The 9,959-nt window shown below is 38.3% G+C and overlaps 2 pseudogenes; both read left to right on the forward strand.

Moving 5' to 3' along the window:
* The first annotated feature begins 3,722 nt into the window (after nucleotides 1-3,722).
* LOC112623417 lies at nucleotides 3,723-4,316 on the forward strand (annotated as a pseudogene).
* Nucleotides 4,317-7,985: 3,669 nt separating this feature from the next.
* Nucleotides 7,986-8,890, forward strand: LOC112623294 (annotated as a pseudogene).
* Nucleotides 8,891-9,959: the final 1,069 nt, after the last annotated feature.

The raw sequence follows: 9,959 nt of genomic DNA on the forward strand, positions 1-9,959 counted from the left end.
TGTCGCCCTCCCCCCACAAAAAAAAAACACATAGGAAGACATCAAAGGAGGAAGAATGGAATAAAGAAATTACAAAACAGTCAAAAAGACAATCGTAATTCCTTACCTATCAATAATTACATTAAATGTAAATTAAATTCTCCAATCAAAAATAGAGTGGTTGAATGGATGCAAAAACAAATAAAATTCAACTATACACTCTCTCTAAGAGTCTCGTTTTAGCTTTAAGGACACATACAGTCTGAAAATAAAGAGATGGAAAAAATATTCTGTGTAATCAGTAGCCAAAAGAAAACAGGGATGCTAAATTTCTATCAGACAAAATATATTTTATGTCAAAAAGTTTCACAAGAGAAAAGGTCATTATAAAATGATCTAGGGGTCAATTCACCAAGAGGATGTATTAATCATAGATTCATATGTGCCCAATATCAAAGCACTTAAATAGATAAATATTACCAGAACTGAAGGAAGAAATGGACAGCAATATAATAATAGTAGGGGACTTCAACATCTTATTTGCAACAATTGATAGATCATCTAGACAGAAAATAAAGAAACAGCAGAGTTGAATAACATGGTAGACCAAATAGAACTAAGAACCATACAGATTATTCCATCCAACACTAGTGGAATACACATTCTTCTTATGTGCACATAACATTATTCAAGATAGATCCTGTGTTAGGCCACAAAACAAGTTTTAGCACATTTAAGAAGCTTGAAGTCGTGTCATGTAACTTTCTCTTTTTTTTTTTTTTTTTTTTTTTTGAGATGGAGTTTCACCCTTTCACCCACGCTGGAGTGAAGCGGCATGATCTTGGCTCACTGCAACCTTTGCCCCTCAAATTCAAGTGATTCTCCTGCCTCAGCCTTACAAGTAGCTAGGATTACAGATGCCTACCGCCACACCTAGCTAATTTTTGTATTTTTAGTAGATACGGGGTTTCGCCATGTTGACCAGGCTGGTCTCGAACTCCTGACCTCAGGTGATCCACCCACCTCGGCCTCCCAAAGTGCTGGGATTACAGGTATAAGCCACCACGCCCAGCCATGTCAAGTAACTTTTTCAAACACAGTGATATAAAACTAGAAATTAATAACGAGGCAAATTGGAAAATTTGCAAATATATGAAACTTAAACAACATGCTACTGACAACCAATGTGTTACAAAAGAAATTTTACAATAAAAAAAAATGTTGAGACAAAGGAAAATGAAAAAAATATCAAAATTTATGGGATATAACAAACATAGCTCTAAGAGGGGAGTTTATAGAGACAAATGAATGCCTGTAAGAGAAGAGGAAGATCTTGAACAACCTTTCTTGATGCCACAGGGAACTAGAAAAAGAAGAAGCTAATCCTAAAGTTACGGAAGAAAGGAAATAATAAAGATCAGAGCAGAAATAAAGGAAATGGAGATAATAAAAATAACAGAAATCAAAGAAACAGTTGTTTTTTTGAAAACATAAACAAAAATTGACAAACTTTTAGCTAAACTGTGAAAAAAGAGAAGACTAAAAATTATAAATGAAAGAGAAAGCATTATAACGGATACAGAAATATAAAGAATCCTAAGAGCCTATTATAAACAATTACACAACAATATATTCGGTAACCTAGAAGAAATAGATAAATTTCTAGAAATATACAATCTACCAAGATTAAATCATGAAGAAAGAGAACATTTGAACAGACCAGTAATGAGTGAGAGGTTAAATTTATAATAAAAAAACTACCAACAACAGCAAAAAAAAAAAAAAAACAAAAAAAAAACCCGGGACAAGATGGCTTCACTGGTTAATTTTACCAAACACCTCAAGAAGAATTAACGCTAATTGCTCTTACTCTTTCAAAAAAGTAAAGAGAAGACAAGACTTCCAAAGTAATTTTATGAAGCCAGCATTACTTTGTTACAAACGCCAGGGAGGGAAGAAAATTACAAGCCAATATCCCTCATATTGTCTCAACAAATTAGGTATGGAAGGTTTCTTGGTTTGTTTTCTCTGGCTTATAACAAACTGAAACTGGGTAATTTGTGAAGAAAAGAAATTTATTTTTCACAGTTATAGAGACTGAGAAGTCCAAGGGCAGGGGTTGTATCTGGTGAGTGCCTTCTTGCTGATAGGAACTCTGTACAGAGTCATTAACCAACTCAGGTCATCACATGGGGAGGAGCTGAAGATGCTAGCTCACATCTCTCTTCCTTTTTTGTGAAGCCACCAGTACTACTCCCATGATCATCTATTAACCCATTAATTCATAAATGGATTAGTCTATTCATGAGGGCTCAGCCCCACCTCTCAGTACTGCCACTGTGAGGATTAAATTTCACCATGAGTTTTGGAGGGAAAAAATATTCAAACCATAGCAGAAGGAGTGTATCTCAACATAATAAAGACCATATGTGATAAGTTCACAGCTAATATGTCATATTAGATAGTGAAAAACTGATAGTTTTTCTTCTAAGATCAGGAACAAGATAAGGGTGCCCACTCTTGCCCTTTCTATTCAATATAATGCAGGAAGTCCTAGCCACAGCAATTGCAGGAAAAAAAAAAAGACAAGCAGATTGGAAAGGAAGGAGTGAAATTATCTGTTTGCAGATAACATAATCTTGTATGTAGAAACTCCACCAAATAACTCTTAGAACTAACCCACAAATTCAATAAAGTTACAGAATAAAAATCAACAAGTAAAAATCAGTTGCATTTTTATACACTAACAATGAGCTATCAATAAAAAGAAGTTAACAACACAATCTCATTTGCAATTGCATTAGAAAGAATAAAATAAGAATAAATTTGACCAAAGAGATGAAATACCTACACACTGAAAACTATAAAACATTGATAGATGATGTTGAACAAGACACAGATAAATGGAAACTTATTTCACTTTCATGGATTAAAGATATTAATATTGTTAAAATGTTCATACTACCCAGAGAAATGTGGAGCTTCAATACAATTCGTATGAAAATTCCAATGACATTTTTTCACAGAAATAGGAAAAGCAATCCTAAAATTTGTATGGAACCACAAAAGCCTCAAATAGCCAAAGCAATCATAAGCAAAAAGGAATAAAGCAAGAGGCATCACACTACTTTATTTCAAAATGTACTACAAAGTTAACAAAAAACAGCATGGTGCTGATATAAAAATGCATGTGTAAACCAATACAACAGAATTGAGAGCCAGAAATGAATCTACACATTTTTGGTCAATTCATCTTTGACAAAGATACCAAGAAGACACAATGGGAAAGGTCACTCTCTTTAATAAATGGTGTTAGGACAACTAGATAACCACATACAGAAAATAAAATTGGATCCTTATCTCATACTATATCCAAAAATCAAATTAAAATGGATTAAATACTTAAATGTAACACATGAAAATGTAAAACTAAGAGGAGAAAAACAGAAAAAGGTAAAAAGGCTTCTTGATATGGATCTGGGTGTGGTTTTTAAAAAATATGACCCCAAAGCATAGACAACAAAAGCAGAAGTAGACAAATGGGACTACATCAAAATAAAAAGCATCTATCTGCACACAAAAGGCTCAGTAGAGTAAATAGACCAGCTGTGGAATGGGAGACAATATTTGCAAACCATACTTCTTAAAAGGGGTGAATATTCTAGTTTATAAGGAAATCGAGCCTCCCACTGCCACCACTGCTGCCCCCCAGAGAGTGCTGAGCCCCCATTGGTCTGCCGCCACCACCCAATCCAGAAACAGAACATCTAATCATGGATAAAAATGAGCTGGTTCAGAAGGCCAAACTGGCCGAGTAGGCTGAGCGATATGATGACATGGTAGCCTGCATGAAATCTGTAACAGAGCGAGAAGCCCAATTATCCAGTGAGGAGAGGAACCTTCTCTCAGTTGCTTGCAAAAATGTTGTAGGAGCCCATAGGTCATCTTGAAGGTCGTTTCAATTATTGAACCAAAGATGGAAGGTGCTGAGAAAAAACAGCAGATGGCCCGACAATACAAAGAAAATTGAGACAGAGCTAATAGATATCTGCAATGATGTACTGTCTCTTTTGGAAAAGGTCTTGATCCCCAATGCTTCACATGCAGAGAGCAAAGTCTTCTATTTCAAAATGAAAGGAGATTACTACCGTTACTTGGCTGAGGTTGCTGCTGGTGATGACAGGAAAGGGATTGTGAATCAGTCACAACAATCCTACCAAGAAGCTTTTGAAATCAGCAAAAAGGAAATGCAACCAACACATCCTATCAGATTGGGTCTGGCCCTTAACTTCTCTGTGTTCTATTATGAGATTCTGAACTCCCCAGAGAAAGCCTGATCTCGGCCAGGTGCAGTGCTCACATCTGTAATCCCAGCACTTTGGGAAGCTGAGGCAGGTGGATCACGAGGTCAGGAGTTCGAGACCAGCCTGGCCAACATGGTGAAACCCCGTCTCTACTAAAAAAACCATTCCTACTTGCTGGCCATGTACTTGGAAAAAGGCCGCATGATCTTTCTGGCTCCACTCAATGTCTAAGACACCCTGCTTCCTTTGCTTGCATCCCATGAACTATTTCCCTCATCCTATTTACTGCAGCTCATCTCTCCTTAATTGATGAGATTGTGTTTATCTCCCTTTAAAACCCTACCTATCCTAAATGACCTGTCATTGTCTGTCTTTCAAATCCTTCCTCTTTCTCTTCCTCTATTCTCTAAATAATGATGGGGCTAAGTTATACCTAAAGACACTTTTCAAAATATTTCCTCAGTACTTTGCAGAAAACACCAAACAAAAATGCCATTTTAAAAGAGGTGGATTTTTTCTACACCTCTTTAAAACGTAAGCTTCTTTTCTACACCTTTTTAGAATGTAAGCTTCTCAAGAGCAGGGACAATGTTTTCTGTATGTTCTGTTGTGCCTAGTACACAGTAAATGCTCAATAAATATTGATGATGGGAGGCAGTGAGTCTTGATGATAAGGGTAAGAAACTGAAATACCCCCCCCATAAAAAATTCTAGTATATAAGGAAATCAAATAATAGCAAGTAACCTGATTTTAAAACGAGCTAAGCTCTTGAAAAGACTTTTCTCTAAAGAAAACATACAAATGGCCATATATATATGAAAAAATGCTCAGCATCACTAATCATCAGTGAAATGAAAATCAAAACCCCAAGAACCTATCACCCCACACCTGTTAGAACGGCTATCATCAAAAACACAAAAAATAATGAGTGTTGGCAAAGATGTGGAGAAAAGGAAACCCTAACACACTGTTGGTGGGAATGTAAATTAGAACAGCCATATGAAAAACAATATACGGAAGTTCATGAAAAAATTAAAAATAGAATGATCATATGAGCCAGCATTTTTACTTCTGAGTTTTAAAAACCTATAGCATATACACAAAGAAAAAAAAATGTATTTTTTTTTTTATTTTTTTTACTGAGTCTCACTCTTGTCATCCAGGCTGGAGTGCAGTGGCATGATCTCGGCTCACTGCAACCTCCGCCTCCCGGGTTCAAGCGATTCTCTTGCCTCAGCCTCCCAAGTAGCTGGGACTACAGCTGCTTCCCACCACCATGCCTGGCTAATTTTTGTACTTTTAGTAGAGACGGGATTTTGCCATGTTCTTCAAGCTGGTCTCAAGCTCCTGACCTCCAGCGAGCCACCCGCCTCAGCCTCCCAAAGTGCTGGGATTACAGGCATGAGCCACCAGGCTGGGCCATATTTTCTTTATTCAAAGGAAGTAGAATCAGTATGTCAAAGAGATATCTGCACCTTCATGTGCATTGTAGCATCATTCACAATAACTAAGATATGGAATCAACCTAAGTGTCCATTGAGGGATGAATGGATAAAGAAGATGTGGTATATATGTACAATAGAATACTAGTTAGGCTTAAGTAATGAAAAATTCCTGTTATTTTCAACAACATGAGGGAACTTGGCAACATTATGCTAACTGAAATAATCCTGGCAGAGAAAGACAATACTGTATGATATTACTTACATGTGGAATCCAAAGAAGTTCAACTCATAGAAGCAGACAGTAAAATAGTAGTTACCAGGGGCTAGGGTGGGGGTGAGGTGGAAGAAAATGTAGAGATGTTGGTCTAAAGGTATAATATTTCAATTAGGATGAATAAGTTATGGAGATGTATTGTACAGTATGGTGACCCATAGTTAATAATGTATTGTATACTTGAAAATTGCTAAGAGTATATTTTAAATGCTGTCGCCACACACACAAAAAAGATAAATATATGCAGTGCTAAATGTGTTGATTACTTTGGCTTAAACATTTCACAATGTATACATATGTTTAAACATCACATTGTATACCATAAATATAAACAATTTTTGTCAATTATAGCTTAAGAAGACAGCGGGGAAAAAAAAGACAATCTGTGAAATGAATGAAAACAAAAACCCAGCACAACAAAAAAAGTATGGGATATGGCTAAAACAATGGTTAAAGGGGGAATTTATAACTGTAAATACCTATACAAGAAAATCTCCAATCAATAATAGGACCTCCAATTTTAAGACACTGAAAACAAAACAGTAAACTAAATCTAAAACAAGCAGAAGGAATGAAATAAGCAAGATTGGGATGTGATATGGGTTTGGGTCCATGTCCCCACCCAAATCTCACCTTAAATTGTAATCTCTACATGTCAAGAGAGGGACCTGGTGGGAGGTGATTGGATCATGGAGGTGGTTTCTCCCATGCTGTTCTTGTGATAGTTAGGAAGTTCCCACAAGATCTGATGGTTTTAAAAGTGGGAGTTTTTTCTGCACTCACCAGGTCTCTCCTGCCACCTTGTGAAGAAGGTGTCTGCTTCCCCTTCACCTTTATCTATGATCATAAACTTCCTGAGGCCTCCAAAGTCATGCAGAACTGTGAGTCAGTTAAACCTCTTTGCTTATAAATTACCCAGTCTCAGGTAAGTATCTTTATAGCAGTGTGAAAATTGACTAATACAGAGAATTGTTACTGGGAGTGTGGTCATGCTATGAAGATAACCTGAAAATGTTGAAGTGACTTTAGAACTGGGCAACAGGCAGAGGTTGGAATAGTTTGGAGAACTCAGAAGAAGACAGAAAGATGCGGGAAAATTTGGAACTTCTTAGAGACTTGTTAAATGGTTTCGACCAAAATGCTGACAGTGACATAGACAATGAAGTCCAGGCTGAGGTGGTTTTGTTAACTGAAAAGGGGTCCTGATCCAGACCCCAAGAGAGGGTTCTTGGATGTCACACAAGAAATAATTCAGGGTTAGTCCACAGTGCAAAGTAAAAGCACGTTTATTAAGAAAGTAAAGCAGTGAAAGGACAGCTACTCCATAGACAGAGTAGGATGTTCCTGAAAGTAAGAAGAGGAACCCTTCCACCCTAGGTACAATGCTTGTATATTTATAGGATAAAAATAGCTCTTGGGGAGATGTGCTCTGCTACAAGGGTTTGTGATAAATGGTTAATTTTCTTAATTACTATATTTTATAAGAATCAATATTATTATCTTTAAAGCAAAACTAGGAATGTCCTTGTTCTCCAGATATCAGGATATCTGGACAATCCCAAGTCTGGGTCTGTTTCAATAAACATCATAAATTTGTTCCCTTAACCAAAAACATCTAGAGGCTAGTAACACCTAATTTTCTGGAAATGTAGCCCAGCAAGTCTCAGCCTCATTTTCCTAGCCCTCACTCAAAATGGAGTCGCTTTGCTTGAAAGCCTCTGGCAGTTTTAGATGTAGATGAGGAACTTTTTGGGAAATAGAGCAAAGGTCACTTATGCTATGCTTTAGCAAATATACAGGCAGCATTTTGTCTCTGCCCTAGAGATCTGTGGAACTTTGAACTTGAGGGTATCTGGCAGAAGAAATTTCTAAGCAGCCAAGCATTCAAGATGTGGCCTGGCTGATTCTGAAAGCATTCAGCTATATGCACTCACAAAGAGATGGTTCAAAATTGGAACTTATGTTTAAAAGGGAAGCAGAGGTCTCTGTTCCACAGGATGGGGTTTGTTAAAGTTGTTAAGAATAAGGCCTACTTTGAGAGATACCAAGTGAAATTTAGAAGATGATGAGAGGGTAAAAATGATTACTATGCTCAGAAATGCTTGGTGATACAGGATAAAAATAAATACAACACACCCAAATATAGGATGATCGTTCATGTAACAAAAAGAGGTATCTTTTTCAGATTGCTTATGCCTGTATAGAGGGGGATATGATAGTCTGTGCAGCATATGCACTTGAACTGCCAAAATATGGTGTGAAGGTTGACCTGACAAATTATGCTGCAGCATATTATACTGGCCTGCTGCTGACCCACAGGCTTCTCAAAAGGTTTGATGTGGACAAGATCTATGAAGGCCAAGTGAAGATGACTGGCAATGAATACAATGTGGAAAGCATTGATGGTCATCCGAGTACCTTTACCTGCTGTTTGGATACAGGCCTTGCCAGAACTACCACTGGCAATAAAGTTTTTGGTGCCCTGAAGGGAGCTGTGGATGGAGGCTTCTGTATCCCTCACAGTACCAAATGATTCCCTGGTTATGATTCTGAAAGCAAAGAATTTAATTCAGCAGTACACCAGAAGCACATCATGGGCCAGAATGTTGCAGATTACATATGCTACTTAATAGAAGAAGATGAAGATGCTTACAAGAAACAGTTATCTCAATACATAAAGAAGAGTATAACTCTAGACATGATGGAAATGTATAAGAAAGCTCATGCTGCTATATGAGAGAATCCAGTCTACAAAAAGAAGCCCAAAAAAGAAATTAGAAAGAAGAAGTGGAACCATTCCAAAATGTCCCTTGCTCAGAAGAAAGATTAGGTAGCTCAAAAGAAGACAGGCTTCCTCAGAGCTCAGGAGCAGACTGCTGAGAGCTAAACCAATTTTCTGTAAGGGTTTTCAAATAAAGACAATAAACTTATGGACAGAAAAAAAAAGGGGGAAACAGAACATAAAAGTTTGGAAAACTTGCAGCCTAACTATATGGTAGAAAAGAAAAACCCATTTTCTGAGAGGAATTTTAGCCAGCTACAGAAATTTGTATAAGTAATGAGGAGCTGAATGTTAATAGCCAAGACAATGAGGAATTGTCTCCAGGGCATGTCAGAGATCTTCACAGCAGCCCCTTCCATCACAGGCCCAGAGGCCTAGGAAGGAAAAATAGTTTCCTGGGCTAGGCCCAGGGCCCTGCTGCTCTGCGCAGCCTCAGGATCCAGCACACTGTGTCTCAGCCACTCCAACTCCAGCTGTGGCTAAAAGGAGTGAAGGAACAGTTCGGGGTCATTGCTTCAGAGGATGCTAGCCCCAAGCCTTGGTGGCTTCTATGTGGTGTTGGGCCTGCAGGTGCACAGAAGACAAGAGCGGAGGTTTGGAAGCCTCTACCTAGATTTCAGAGGATGTATGGAAACATCTGGATGTCCAGGCAGAAGTCTGCTGCAGGGTCAGAGCCCTCATGGAGAATTTCTGCTAGAGCAGCGTAGAAGGGAAATGTGGGGTTGGAGCTCCCACACAGAGTCTCCACTGGGACACTGCCTAGTGGAGCTGTGAGAAGAAGACCACTGTGCTCCAGGCTACAGAAAAGTAGATCCACTGACAGCTTGCACCATACACCTGGAAAAGCTGCAGGCACTCAACACCAGCCTGTGAAAACAGCCACAGGGGCTGTACCCTCAGAGTCACAGGGGCAGAGCTACCCAGGGCTGTGGGAGGTCACCCCTTCCATCAGCATATTTGGGATGTTAGAGATGGAGTCAAAAGAAATCATTTTGGAGTTTTAAGATTTAATGAGTGCCCTGACAGGTTTTGGACTTGCATGGGGCCTGTGGCCCCATTGTTTTGACCAATTTCTCCCATTTGGAATAGGAACATTTACCCAATGCCAGTACCCCCATTGTATCTTGGAAGTAACTAACTTACTTTTGATTTTACAGGCTGATAGGTGGAAGGG

The sequence above is a fragment of the Theropithecus gelada genome, chromosome 4 (assembly GCF_003255815.1).
Source record: "Theropithecus gelada isolate Dixy chromosome 4, Tgel_1.0, whole genome shotgun sequence".
NCBI classification, from domain to species: Eukaryota; Metazoa; Chordata; class Mammalia; order Primates; family Cercopithecidae; genus Theropithecus; species Theropithecus gelada.